Raw genomic sequence first — 15,426 nt, forward strand, 5'->3', positions numbered from 1 at the left:
GTCATCTGGCCGTCTATCCGGCCAGGCGGCCTCTTTATTTTTTGACTGTGAGGGTTCTATGGCTTCCTCATCAAATTCTGGCAGCAACTTGCGCTTCGGGTAGCTCTTTTTTTGATGGCCATTGCCATATTTGTCTACGGTCTTGAGTACTTTGCTCCACTTCATTCTGAGTATGTCTTCCGCTTTTTTGAGCTTTCGTTTCTCCTTCTTCAAACTTCTTGCAGTGGCGACGAGTCTTTTGTGAAGGTTCTTATGCTCCGGTTTTGTGTCCGGACTGTTGATTGCTCCGTGAAGTGGTTGATTATCCGGTTCGTCTTGTTCGGATGGTTGCTTGGTTGTATGTTCGTCGTCCGCTGGTTTGCCCTGCTCTATCGCTGGGTCGTTAGGAATGCTGCTTTGATCGAGGCGGGACTTAGGGCGGCGTCTATGTCGCCATTTTGGTTGTTTATCTGCGGGATTATCCTCTGCCGCGTCCCATTGTTCCTCGTTATCGCTTCCCTTTGGGGTGTCCACCATATGTATGTCATGTGACGAGGTGGCCTTCTAGTGCCCTGTAGGCGCTGGTTCTTGATTATCTCTGGCATCGTCGTCCATACCGTTGATGTCTTCGGAATCGTAGTTTAGCACGTCGGTTAGATCGTCGATGGTGGCTACGAAGTGGGTGGTGGGTGGGCTCTGAATTTCTTCATTGTCCGCGTCCCGACCATCCTGGCCGTAGTTCGGCCAAGGCTCTCCGGATAGTGAGAGATGCTTCAGCGAATTTAAGATATCGCTGAAGGGTGAGTGCTGAAAGGTGTCTGAAGTGGTGAATTCCATGATCGGCGCCCAATCGGATTCGACTGGCAGGGGCGCAGGAGGTTCGGAGTCCGGTAGGGGGTCCGGTACCTCGAAGTCATGGGCTTTATGCGGGACAAGGTAAGTGTTCGGCTCCATCGCCGTGGAAGTTGCAGCTCCCGAGGCGGTGTCCAGCCATCCGTCCTCGATCCGTGCGATCGGCTCCAGACTATGGGTCGGAGCGGATTTGTGTGCGGCCTCCAAGGTGCTGTCTGGCGGCAGAGTTAGGTCGTGCCCATCGTGACAGCGCGGCACGCTCGGCTGTGGCTCAGATCCAACAAAGATCAAGTCCCCGCGGATATCGGCCGTGAAGTTTAGGCTTCCAAACCTGACCTGACGGCCAGGGGCGTAGCTTTCAATCTGCTCCAGATGGCCAAGTGAGTTGGCCCGCAGTGCGAAGCCGCCGAATATGAAGATCTGTCCGGGGAGAAAAGTCTCACCCAGGACTGCGTCGTTGTCGATTGAAGAGGCCATCAAGACTATCGGTGATGACACAGAGGAACTCTCAATGAAAGCACCAATGTCGGTGTCAAAACCGGCGGATCTCGGGTAGGGGGTCCCGAACTGTGCGTCTAGGCGGATGGTAACAGGAGACAAGGGACACGATGTTTTACCCAGGTTCGGGCCCTCTTGATGGAGGTAAAACCCTACGTCCTGCTTGATTGATATTGATATTGTGGATGTTTACAAGAGTGGATCTACCACGAGATCAAGGAGGCTAAACCCTAGAAGCTAGCCTATGGTATGATTGTAATGGTTGTTGTTGTTGTGTCCTACGGACTAGAGCCATCCGGTTTATATAGACACCGGAGAGGGCTAGGGTTACATAGAGTCGGTTACAATAGTAGGAGATCTACGTATCCGTATCGCCAAGCTTGCCTTCCACGCCAAGGAAAGTCCCATCCGGACACAGGACGAAGTCTTCAATCTTGTATCTTCATAGTCTTGGAGTCCGGTCGATATGATGATAGTCTGGCCGATGATAGTTCGGACGATGATGGTAGTCCGGCTATCCGGACACCCCCTAATCCGGGACTCCCTCAGTTCCACTAAAATGTATGGTTGGCACAACATGACTCCTGTTTGCACAAGTAGGAACAAGGTGAAACCTTCATTAGCTTAGTGAGAAAGGATAGGAAGACATTAGCATATTACTCTAACAGTAGCATCAATTCATGATGGACAATACACAAAACATTGCCTCATTGAACCAATGGCAATAAAGTGACATGCAAAACAATAGCACTAATTTGTCATGACAGTAATAATATTCCCTCCCTGCTCCACCACATGATTCACCTCCATAGACAAACATACACACGTACATGATTCAGCATATGGTCCTACTAAAGATTTGTTTAACTCCGATAGGAAAATTAGGCAGTAATAAATTAGTGGTACTTAAGTACTCCTAATTAATTAAGTGAGACAACAGAAGTGGAAGGGCTCACTGGAGGATCGTCTCACATGTAAGGTAGTCGTTGCCAGAGCCCTTGAATGGCCTCGACTGAGGCCTCTGGCTTCAGCAAGATCTCTTTGGCACTGTTTATTCTTCTTCCTCCTCCTCTTCATGCTCTGTTTCTTTTTCTTCTCACCAGTTGGTCAAATCAAGTACATGATTGGCCTTCTAAAAATTGTATAATTTTCTCATGGCTGTCGGAAAATAGAGATGAACACATGCATTAAATATCATTCTTGCCTAAAGGAAGGTTATGGCGCCAATATGGACGATGAGGATTGGAACACAGATCTCCCTTTGTGCAGTTCCACCGAAATGAACCAACTATTCCATTCTGACATTCCAGTTAAACAACACAAAAGTCACTTCTTTTAAGAAGAGTTTTGTGCAGTGCACCAAAAGGTCACAACAGCAACTAGGTGAATTGGATATCCTTGTTTGCACAAAAAGCTACAGAGGAAACAGTCAGAGTTCAAACAATTACAGGCAAAAACATTTGGCTAAACTTGTCATGGCTTATAACAGTGGCATGGCTTCATTTTTACCTGGGACATTAGATTAAGAACATCTAAATATTTGGTATAAGGGCATGGGACAGTGGGTGCACTAGCAGTCCAGCACCATGTACGTAAATAGGGGCATAAAGTGGTGATTCATAGTTTGTTGCCTCGAGAAACAAACATCCATGAAACATATCTGGGTTGGTCCCATTTTTGTTCACTCTAGCCACCTACTCCTATGTGTGGATAGCAAATCTAGTCCTGGTCATACCACTTTGTACAGCTTTACCCCTATATTTCCCTTTTCGACAAAGAGACCGGTTGGATGACCAGTCTGTACAACTTTCACCCCCTTTCCTTCCTATTTGTACCAAGTCCGATGTACATACTAAATTCCCCCACCCCCACTTTATTTCTTGTTCGAACCAAGTACTACAAGATTCGACTCCATGAAGTAGCTTTACCTTAACAATAGAAGAAAAAAATAGGTGATGTTGGACCATCCGATCGAGAGGGGCTGAGAGGTAGAAAATGATGCACATGCAGGGACATAGCAAGCTGGGGAAGTGGAGCTAAGGCGGTTTCGAACGAAGATATACCTGAAGGTCGTCGGGATGTTGATAGGTGGGTGGCGGGAGGCCAGATCCGCCCACAGGCAATGACGAAGGGATCGGAGGACTTCCCGCGCCGGCACTCAGCCAGAGATAACGGTGCGGCCGGTAGTGGGTCTCGTCCCTCGCTGTTGACGACGGCCAAACGCTACCCCTCCTCCCCTTCACCGGCAGAGGGGGATACGTCAGGATCTGTAACCAGCGGTGAGGATAGAAAGGCGGTGTTTTTTGAAGGGAGAAAGACAGTGTTACCACCCCTATCTTTGTTTAGATCTGGAGAGGATGAGAGTGTGTGAATAGAGCAACCCTAGCAAGCAAGCGCGGGGGCTCCGGCCAATATATACGTAGTGGGATAGTTTTCCTTTTTCACTCCATCAAAACAATCGTTTGAAATTGTGTACTACATGCCAGGTCGCGGTTTTTTTAGTTGTTGATTGTTTTTTGAGATAGCTACCCACTTGTTCCAAGCGGTGTTATGGTGTGCCAGGTTGCACTTTATATCGTTCAAGTCTGGTCAAGTCCCTCCATTAATTGAACAACGACCCCCTCGTAAAAATTGTGAACAAGCCCATGGCTAAAATTAGCGGAAACGTGGGTTGCCCCAACATGCATTATTATTTATATTTTCTACTCCCTCCATTCCTAAATATAAGTCTTTTTTATTATCCGCACCTAAGACAAGAATTTGTTTATTAGCAGTGAACCCCATATGTCATAGACACAAAAATTGTGGCAAGATTCCCTTAGGCAAGCCAAAGTGTGTAACAATTTGAGCAACTCAAGTTAGGCAAGTGTGGCAAGTGTGGGAAAAATAATGTGGCAACATAAGACAAACATAGTCACAATCCAAACAACCCAGTAATTTTCTGTGAGATGCATGAAAATTTGGTTAGTTAAATTTATAGTCGAAAGTTGGCAAGGTGCATCAAATCAACACATGCAAGTATCAAAAGGAAAGTCACGGCATGCATGAATGCATTGTACTCCCTCCGTTTCCAAATATAAGTCTTTTTAGAGATTGCAACAAGTGACTACATACGAAGCAGAATATGTCTACATACATCCGTATGTTGTAGTCCATTTGAAATGTGTAAAAAGACTTATATCGAGTGCAGTGCTTTGATGTGTCGCGTCATGTCGTACAAGACCGAGAAGTTTGATTACTACAATGTCCTCTCCCTCGTGAACTAAGCTCCGGTGCCTTAACTGCAACTGCCTTTGGCTGCATGAGATGTGGGCCAACCACATGTTGGGCCCACCTGTCATAGACGCAAAGGTAGGAGCAGTAAGTCAATGAAGTTGCGTCCCTCCCTCGCGCATGGGCGTGGTGGCTGGCAGGACTAGTGGAAGCTTTCGCTACATGCTATCCCTCCCGCACGAGGTGGACAGACATGTAGCAGTGGATTCGATACTGTAGAAGTAGGAGTAACATCATTGTTCGTCTTCTCGAAGAGGCGAAGAGCCAAGCGCAACCCGAACGTGGCAGTTGCGAACGCCCGCGTGGTGCGGTGCCTTGGAGCAAGCATATAGTAGCCAGGCTCTTGCATGAGACAAAATTGCTATTTGAGCCCACTATTGTAGTAGTACTAGTACTTGGTACTCCCTCCGTCTAGGTGAGTAAGTCATTGAATTTGTAGCTAAGCTTCCCTCATTGAATTGTTTAACAATTAAACTCCATCATCCATTGGTTGATAGTCATTCTGTATAGGTCCATGCGTGGGCTGGTCGTAGTGGTAGTATCATAAGTGGTATCATGCATGCAAACTACTCCCTCCGTCTAGGTCTGTAAGTCACCTTACGAAAACGAAATAATCCCAAAACACTTAGGCGTGGTGCATTAAATTCTACCTCGTGTCGGTGTACTAGAGTAGGGGTACCCTAGTACGCCGAACTTGTGCACGGGCAGTTGCAGCGCCCCGCGGCAAGGGCTTGCCGGGTGACCGCCAAGGCACTCCGTGGCTCCTTTGGAGCCGTTCAAGGACAAAGTATTCAAGTCAAGAGGACAAGGCCCCGACAAGAGGAGCTTGCCGGGAAGGCCAACCGAGGCATCTCAAGGAACTTGCCGCGACGCACCACGCGTCCCGGCAAGGCCCAGTGAGCGACAAGCTTCCGGGCGCGACAAGACCACGACCGCGGCAAGACGCTTGCCGCGGCAAGCGGCCACTCTGTGCCCACGCTCTAGCGCATCCACCAACGTGTCGCCCTGGGGGTCTTCCTAGGCACGTGTGGCGGAAGGCTGTGCAGCCAGCGGTAAGCGGTGGCATGCGATGCTGACAAGATCGCCATCGTGGCAAGCGGTGGCGCCCCTGACGGTCCTTTTCTACACTGTTTAGGCGACACAGACGGGCATTTAATGCCCTTGTCCCCTGCCGTCAGGGTTAGGTAGAGAGCACTGTACAGATAACTGTACCAACCACCTCTCTTTTTACATTTTTACCCTTCTCTGCGTTGCCACCTGTCGGTGACCCCTTGTGCATATAAAAGGAGGCCCATGCGCAACGTAGAGGGGGTTCGGAGAGTTCGGTTCAGTTCGACTGGTTCGGAAGGCTCGGATCATTTCGAAGCCCGAAAATACTTAGCTCTCTAGAGCAAGAACACAATACAATCAGACAAGCAGCAGTAGGAGTATTATCTCTCCGGAGAGCTCCGAAGCTGGGTAAACTGCTTGTGTGCTTCGCCTCGATCTGCTCTTCGTGCGACCTCCGCCCCCCGCCGAACCGAAAGGGGCTCGGTCCGCCGGCCCCATAGGTGTTCGTGGATCAGCTTCCCCGACATCTTTGGCGCGCCAGGTAGGGGGGAAGGAGAGGATAATAGTCAGGGAGTCCATTTCATTGGACCTGGCGCGCCAAAGATGTCTCGGGTCGAGAGAGGAGAGTCGTTTGCCGGAGGGATCGCCTGGATCTCGAGAGTCGGCTAGAAGGAAGTGTATCTGGAGGGTGAGCTTCGCAGCAAATGGGAGGAGTGGAGAGCGGAGTGGTGTTGGATTGTTGAGGAGAACCCGCAGCCGTTCACTGCCGTGCGCCAAGCCCCAATAGTACGCGGCAACGATTGGAGCAACGTGGCCCCGGAAGATGACAGGCTAAAGATCGCCGTCACCAGAATCCTCCTCCTTAGGCTTGCCGGGCTCACTGTAGGCGCTGTCGGCGCGGATTTCCTTCGCCGCCGCATCGCCCCCCTGCAGGAGAGAGGGAGGCGTGCCTGGGAGTTCAAGAACTCGGGGACATCATGAGGCTGCGCCCGGGCTTCAACTTCAATTTCACCATCCTGGAGCTGGATGCAATGCTCCTAGAGCTGTTCAAACGCGACCCTCAGCACCCGTTCCTGTTGACGAGGAGCGTCGTCCCACTGTGCAACAATTCTTCGCTTGACCGGATCCGCGCGATGATGCCGTTGTGCGATTCGCACGGAATCGCCCCAACTTGGCAAGAGCCTGCGGATGACGTCGTGCGGGCGTTCTTCGACAGCCTGGAGGAAGTGCCGATCCGCGCCGACGAGCAGAGGAGCCTCACCCGTGACACTACCGACGCGGAGCTGAATCGCATCGCCACTAGGGCGGAAGAGGTCGCGGCAGCAGCCGCCGCGGGCGAGTTCGGGTTCACCGAGGCGGAGGCAGAGGTAGCAGAGGCGGCAAGCCTTGCCGAGCGCGAGGAGTTTGCCGGCGAGGAAGATCTTGCCGGCCCCGAGGCCGAGCCGAGAGAGCCCGGCGAGGAAGAGTCCGAGCCTTCAGACAGCTTGCCGCAAGTGGAGCCCCAGGCAGCACCAAGAAGGCGTCTCCGCAGGGCCGGGGACGCAGCGGGGCGGCAGACGGGTCAACAGCCGCCGAGCCGCGCTACACGCTCTACCGCGGCAAGCACCATTGCCGCGGGAGCGCCTCCCGCCGCTGCGGCAACTGGAGCAGGACCTTCCCGGTCCACCGCTGCTGCTCCTGCCAAGCGGGCAAGGGAGCCCACCTCTCCGCCTCGTCGCACCGGAGGGGAGCCGGACTTCGATCTCTCCGCGCTCAACTCCGATGACGAAGAAGAAGAGTAAGCTTTTCTTGCTGTCCTCATAGTTCTTCAATCTTGTCTCTTTCATTCTGTATCTGACTTGATTCGATCTGAATCTGTTCCTTTTCAGGACGCTGGCCCAGAGAGCGGCGAAGAGGGCCAAGGCCTCAGTGATCGTCATCGAAGACGATCCCACCGTGTCAGCAGGGGGCGTGCCTGAGCCCACCTTGATGGACCTGGCTACTACTCCCCAGAGCAGCCCCCAGCGCAGCCCCCAGCGTAAGTTTATAATTTACTTCCCGCCGTTAGGTGCGCATGGGTGCTCTTTTCTCTTACTGATATCTTGGTTGTTGGATTTGTGTAGGAGCAGAGCAGCCTCACCAGGAGGGCCCGGAAGCCGCCCCTGAAGCGCCATCTGCTTCGACTACGCCGCCAAGGGTGGAGTCCCCGGCAAGGGAGCGCTCTCGGGCAAGGGAGAACTCTCCGGAAAGGGCCAATTCTCCGGCAAGGGTCGACACCAGTGATCATCCGGTGGCTGAGACCGTGACCGCGAATCCCATCACAGGTAATCCACTTGCCTAAAAACTTGCCCTTGGGTTTTTGTTCTTCTGACTTTGTTTTTGCATATTTTCTTGACTTCTCTCCATTCTTCGTTCTTCAGATCCATCCGCCACTGAGCCGATGGAGACCGAAGCCGCTGAAGGAGAGGCCGGCGCTGATGAACCCGCCGGCGAAGAGGCCGCCAAGGCGGCCGCCGCAGAAGCCGGCGAGGGATCCGGTGGTCGTACTGACGGCCCTGCGGCCGCAGGAGCGCCAGACGCTGCACCGACCGCCGATCCTCCCGCCGCTGCCACAGAGCCAGACTCCGAGGAGCCCCAGCCCGGCGCCTACTTGAAGGTCGGCGATGGCGTCTTCATCAAGCTCCCCTGGGCTTCGAGCTCCAGGGCGCTGGGCGAGGGAGAAACCTTTGACGGAGAAGTGCTCGCTTCCGCCGGATTGGCGCTGGTTGACGCGCCAAGCAGCAGCGAGGAGCCCGAAGAGGAGCGGCTGCTGTGGAAGCTGACGTCGCTCTACCGCGCCCGACAAGCCAAGCTGGCTTCCCGAGAAGCGCTTGTCGCGAGGGCGGGAGTCGACATTGAGAAGCGCGCTGAGGAGCTCCGGGATCTCAGGCAGGAAACTCTCCGGAGCTTGGCGGAGGAGCGGGATCAAGTCGCCGAGGAGAGGAAGGCCTTCCTCCTCGCGAAGGCTGAGGTTGAAGAACAGCAGCGGCTTGCTGCTGAGAGGTTATCTGCGCGGGAGGATGAATTGCCGCAGCGCAAGGTGAACCTCGACAGCCATGAGGAAGAGCTCGCCGCGCGGGAGCAAGCAAGTGACGGCGGTCTCCAGGAAGCAAGGGATGCCGCCGCGGCTGCCGAGGCCGCCAAGAAAGAGCTAGAGGCGAAAGTGGCGCAACTGGAGGCCAATCTCCGGACGAGCGACGAGGAGCTCGCCGCGCTCAAGCGCGAGCGCGAGAAGGATGCTGCTGCCCACGGTGAGCTGCAAGGTCTTCTCGCGGAGAGGAGTAAGGAGCTCAGCGCCGCCAAGGACTCCAACGCGGATCTCGAGCTGAAACTGGCCACGCTGACGCAAACGCTGGACGCTGCCAAGGAGCGAGAGGTGGCCTTGTTGGAGAAGATCAAGGCCGACGAGGCGCTGCTGGCGAGCATTGCCGTCACCCAGAACTCGTTCAGGGAGACGGTGGAGCACTGGACCGAGGGTCTGGTGAATATCACCGCAAGCATCGACGGGGAGCTGGCGCAGCTGGGGATGGAGGACTTCGGGTACTCTTCCGACGAGCATCTCCAACCCAGCACCAAGCTCAGCCTGTTCTTCAAGGGCGTGGCGACGGCCCTCCAGCGGCTTCGGGAGAAGATCCCAAAGCATCTGGCCGACGAGTCGCGCAAGATTTGCGCGGGAGTTCTTCAGAAGGTGCTGGTGAAGGTGGCCTTCCGCAACCCAGGCCTCAACTTCACCAACGTCCTCAGGTCCCTGCCGCCCGACGCCGATCTGGAAGCGCTCAAGGCCCTTGTCGCACCCATTGTGGACAAGGTGAGCGAGATCAGGAGGGTTGAGGGTGGTCGCGTAGACAAGGCCGCCCGCTTTATCTTTTGCCTTGTCGCTGTTAGTCATGTCATGGGAACAATGTGTTAGAGCTGCGACAAGTTATCTTGTAATATAACTTTATTTTGGATGATGATCACTATGTTATTTCCTTTACTAGATCCCTTGCTTTGTATGTTTCACCCTACGATTTTAGGGGAGTTGTCGGCGCAGGCACCCGAGCCGCGAGCGCTGAGTGCGGGACGTCAGCAGCCTGCTGGCGGTGCCGCTCCGACAAGAAACCTTGTCGCGACTAGTTGCAGCACACTTAAGTTGTTGAGCGGACTCGAAACAAAGTAAGGGCGCATCTAGCTACGAGTTGGTTCCTCCGCGCATAGGTTTTCCATACAAAGCACAGTCGTTCGAGGAAGATAACTTAAAAATTAAAAACTAATTGCTCAGATTTTGGCAACTTAGCTTTTCTGTCGTTTGCTTCTCGGCAAGGCAAATCTTCCTTAAACGACGCCTAGTCCACACTATTATCCTCTCCTTCCCCCCTGGCAAACTTGTGTGCGAGGGAACCTTCCTTTCCTTTGTTTGAGAAAAAAGAAAGAAGAGAAAATATAGATATGGGGCCTTTCGGCTCGTCATTGCTTACCGGGGGTAGGTGCTGCACAAAGTGTCAGATAAAGCATGCAAATGTAGAGTAAAAAGCATGAAATTGACAAGATGTGCGAAGCACATGAGCTTTACTTATGCACGGGATCTGCGCCCGGCTTTGTACAAAGGATTACATGCAACAGCGGCAAGACTTGTACAAAAGGTGGTTGCCGGAATAGGTTCCGGCAACCGCGCCCTACGGGTAAAACTTACGAAGATGCTCAATGTTCTAGGAGTTGCTCACCGGAAAGCCATCTTCGGTCTCAAGGCGGACAGCGCCAGGCCTAGTGACTCGTTTCACCCGGTAAGGGCCTTCCCACCTCGGCGTCAACTTGTTGGAATTCTTGGCAGACTGAACGCACCGAAGAACAAGGTCGCCTTCCTCGAAGCTTCTGGCATTAACTTTGCGGCTATGGTAGCGGCGCAAAGCTTGCTGGTATCGAGCAGCTCGTACAGCAGCCTGAAGACGATCCTCCTTAAGGAGCAGCGCGTCATCTTGTCCCAGCTGCTCTTGCTCAAGCTCATCATAAGCGAGCACTCGAGGTGACCCGTATACGAGTTTCGTGGGGAGAATTGCCTCTGCTCCATAGACTAGAGCGAAAGGCGTCTGGCCAGTGGCTCGATTTGGCGTCATCCTGATCGACCAAAGAACCACCGGTAGCTCCTCGATCCAGTTTCTTCCGGACCTGCGCAGCCTGTCGAAAGTCCTGGTCTTGAGCCCACGCAGCACTTCAGCATTTTCCCTCTCCGCTTGACCGTTGCTTCTCAGATGAGCAACAGAAGCGAAGCAGACCTTGGCGCCAAGATCTTGGACGTACTGCATGAAGGTGCGGCTCGTGAATTGCGTGCCGTTGTCGGTGATGATCCTGTTAGGGATCCCAAAACGGCAAACAATCGACCTGAAGAACTTGACTGCTGACTGTGCTGTCACCTTCCTCGCTGGTTCCACTTCCGGCCACTTCGTGAACTTATCGATTGCAACGTACAAGTACTCGAAGCCCCCGACAGCTCGGGGGAAGGGGCCGAGGATATCGAGCCCCCAGACCGAAAATGGCCAGGATAAAGGGATCGTCTAGAGAGCTTGAGCTGGTTGGTGAATCTGCCTGGAATGGAACTGGCACGCTTCACACTTGGTTACTTGTGCAGTTGCATCCTGGAGGGCTGTCGGCCAAAAGAAACCTTGCCGGAAAGCTTTGCCAGCAAGTGCTCTTGCGCCAATGTGGTGACCACATATGCCTCCATGTATCTCTGCCAACAGCTTCTGTCCGTCTTCCCGGCAAATACACTTCAATTTCACACCGTTGAGTCTTCTTCTGTACAGTATGTTGTCAACAAATTGGTACATACTTGACTGCCGGGCTACTTTTTCCGCTTCTTCTTGCTCTTCGGGAAGTTCTCCTCTCTGAAGGAAATGGACAATTTGTTGTGCCCATGCTGGAGCTTGTGGCTCGACAACAAGGACTAAAGTCACATCTGCTGCTGCGGGAACATCCGCTTCTACGGCGAGAACCTGCGGCTCAGCCGGAGCTTGATGTCCCCCGGCAAGCTTGCCGGAGCAAAACTTGTCGGGAGCGTCTACTTCGACGGAACAAGCACTAAGACTTGCCGGAGCAAACTGCTCCTCAGCATCTTTGGCGTTGATTTTGGGGACTTTCTTGGCGGCGGCTTCGGGAAGCTCTGCCGGAAAGTAGTCGCCGGAAATCAACTTTCTCTTCTTGCTCTGTCCAGTTGATGGTGTCACGGATGGTTGAGTCAGCTTGAGCACAAAGATCCCTGGTTCCACAGGTAACTTAAGTGCGGCGCACTTTGACAGGCCATCAGCAATGTCATTCTGAGCTCTTGGAACATGTTCCATCTGTAGGCCGTCAAAGTGTTCTTCTAGCTTTGTCACTTCATCGACCTAAGCTTCCATCAAAGGACTCTGATAATTCTTGTTCACTTGGCGGACGACAAGCTGTGAGTCTCCCCTGACAATGAGCTTCTTGATCCCAAGGTCTGCCACGATCCTGAGACCGGCAAGCAAGCCTTCATACTCTGCAGTATTGTTTGTTGCTTGCTCCACGGGGAAGTGCATCTGGACTACGTACTTGAGGTGCTCTCCGGTGGGTGCGACAAGCAGCACGCCCGCACCGGCGCCTTGCAGCGAGAAGGCACCATCAAAGTACATCAGCCACTCTTTGCTTGCTTCCTTGACGGGGATGCTTGTCTCTGGAATCTCTTCATCTGGTGTTGGCGTCCACTCTGCTATGAACTCTGCCAATGCTCTGCTTTGGATAGTTGAATTGCTTTCAAACTTGAGGCCAAAGCTTGACAGTTCCAGTGCCCACTCGACAATCCTGCCCGTTGCTTCTAGATTTTTCAGTATCCTCTTCAACGGAAAGCGAGTGACAACTGTGATCTCATGTGCTTGGAAGTAATGGCGCAGCTTTCTGGAGGCCATGAGAAGGCCGAAAAGCAACTTCTACACACCAGAGTACCTTGACCTAGCCCCCTGCAAAACGGAACTGACAAAGTAAACTGGGCGCTGCACCATTCTCTTCTGCACCTCCTTATGCGTCTGCGCAAATCCATCTTTGTCGGGACCAGAGCTTGCTGGACCAGAGCTTGTCGATGAATCCCCCTGCTCATCGCTGGATGCATCTGCCGTGGTTGCTGGCTCATCATCTGCCTCCCTCTCCGCCACTAACGCAGCACTAACCACTTGATTGGTTACCGCTATATACAGCAGCAACTTCTCTTGTGGCCCAGGTGCGACAAGTGTTGGAGCGGAGGACAGGTATCTCTTCAAGTCCTGCAGCGCAGCCTCCGCTTCCGGAGTCCATTTCATTGGACCTGCCTTTTTCAATATTACATTGGACCTGCCTTTTTCAATATTTCATTGGGTACGGAGCAAGATTCGGTGTTACCCGGGCCGCGCGTGCCCGTGCCCTGTTTTCGAGGACGAAGCAACAAACGGCGAAGTGGGGAAACTGACCCTGTTTCCCCTGCTTATAAAGAGGGAGGGTGCGGACGTTTCGCCCTTTCGAATAAAGAACCCCCACGATCTCTCCCACGATGCCGCGTTCAGCGTGTGCCGTTGGGGGAGGGCGCGGTGGGTACGGAGCAAGATTCGGTGTTGCCTACAGCGCTCGGCACCGTGTGTGGCCCAGGCCCGGGGGCTCCTGTCGGTGTACTAGAGTAGGGGTACCCTAGTACCCCGAACTTGTGCACGGGCAGTTGCAGCGCCCCGCGGCAAGGGCTTGCCGGGTGACCGCCAAGGTACTCCGTGGCTCCTTTGGAGCCGTTCAAGGACAAAGTATTCAAGTCAAGAGGACAAGGCCCTGGCAAGAGGAGCTTGCCGGGAAGGCCAACAAAGGCATCTCAAGGAACTTGCCGCGACGCACCACGCGTCCCGGCAAGGCCCAGTGAGCGACAAGCTTCCGGGCGGGACAAGACCACGACCGCGGAAAGACGCTTGCCGCGGCAAGCGTCCACTCTGTGCCCACGCTCCAGCGCATCCACCAACGTGTCGCCCTGGGGGTCTTCCCAGGCACGCGTGGCGGAAGGCTGTGCAGCCAGCGGTAAGCGGTGGCATGCGATGCTGACAAGATCGCCATCGTGGCAAGCGGTGGCGCCCCTGACGGTCCTTTTCTACACTGTTTAGGCGACACAGACGGGCATTTAATGCCCTTGTCCCCTGCCATCAGGGTTAGGTAGAGAGCACTGTACAGATAACTGTACCAACCACCTCTCCTATTACATTTTTACCCTTCTCTGCGTTACCACCTATCGGTGACCCCTTGTGCATATAAAAGGAGGCCCGTGCGCAACGTAGAGGGGGTTCGGAGAGTTCGGTTCAGTTCGACTGGTTCGGAAGGCTCGGATCACTTCGAAGCCCGAAAACACTTAGCTCTCTAGAGCAAGAACACAATACAATCAGACAAGCAGCATTAGGAGTATTATCTCTCCGGAGAGCTCCGAAGCTGGGTAAACTGCTCGTGTGCTTCGCCTCGATCTGCTCTTCGTGCGACCTCCGCCCCCCGCCGAACCGAAAGGGGCTCGGTCCGCCGTCCCCATAGGCGTTCGTGGATCATCACCGACAACGGCACGCAATTCACGAGCCGCACCTTCATGCAGTACGTCCAAGATCTTGGCGCCAAGGTCTGCTTCGCTTCTGTTGCTCATCCAAGAAGCAACGGTCAAGCGGAGAGGGCAAATGCTGAAGTGCTGCGTGGGCTCAAGACCAGGACTTTCGACAGGCTCCGCAGGTGCGGAAGAAACTGGATCGAGGAGCTGCCGGTGGTTCTTTGGTCGATCAGGACGACGCCAAATCGAGCCACTGGCCAGACGCCTTTCCCTCTAGTCTATGGAGGAGAGGCAATTCTCCCCACAGAACTCGTATATGGATCACCTCGAGTGCTCGCTTATGATGAGCTTGAGCAAGAGCAGCCGCGACAAGATGACGCGCTGCTCCTTGAGGAGGATCGTCTTCAGGCTGTTGTACGAGCTGCTCGATACCAGCAAGCTTTGCGCCGCTACCATAGCCGCAAAGTTAATGCCCGAAGCTTCGAGGAAGGCGACCTTGTTCTTCGGCACGTTCAGTTCGCCAAGAATTCCAACAAGTTGACGCCGAGGTGGGAAGGCCCTTACCGGGTGAAACGAGTCACTAGGCCTGGCGCTGTCCGCCTTGAGACTGAAGATGGCTTTCCGGTGAGCAACTCCTAGAACATTGAGCATCTTCGTAAGTCTTACCCGTAGGGCGCGGTTGCCGGAACCTGTTCCGGCAACCACCTTTTGTACAAGTCTTGCCGCTGTTGCATGTAATCCTTTGTACAAAGTCGGGCGCAGATCCCGTGCATAAGTAAAGCTCATGTGCTTCGCACATCTTGTCAATTTCATGCTTTTTACTCTACATTTGCATGCTTTATCTGACACTTTGTGCAGCACCTACCCCCGGTAAGCAATGACGAGCCGAAAGGCCCCATGTCAGGACCCCGACTCGATGTCACATCAATCTAGCCGGTAACACTTCATATCACTTTGCGGCCTCACGCACGGTGTTCCCACGGGTGTCGCCTTACCTTTGCCCGGGACCGTTTGCGCCTTTTGGCTCACGTATATGATAGTGTCGCTAGCATCCATATGATAAAGAGCCCGGGCTGACATGACTAGTCGTAAACCCAAAGTGGCACAGACTTACAGGGACAGGCATCCATGACCCAGCTTCGAACGTGTCGGTCATCAGCAAGTGGGTCCGGGCTGTAGCACTGGGCTAGCAGGACTCCGGTAAACCGGGCTGTAGCGGGCTAACAGGACTC

The sequence above is a fragment of the Triticum dicoccoides genome, chromosome 6B (assembly GCF_002162155.2).
Source record: "Triticum dicoccoides isolate Atlit2015 ecotype Zavitan chromosome 6B, WEW_v2.0, whole genome shotgun sequence".
NCBI lineage: Eukaryota > Viridiplantae > Streptophyta > Magnoliopsida > Poales > Poaceae > Triticum > Triticum dicoccoides.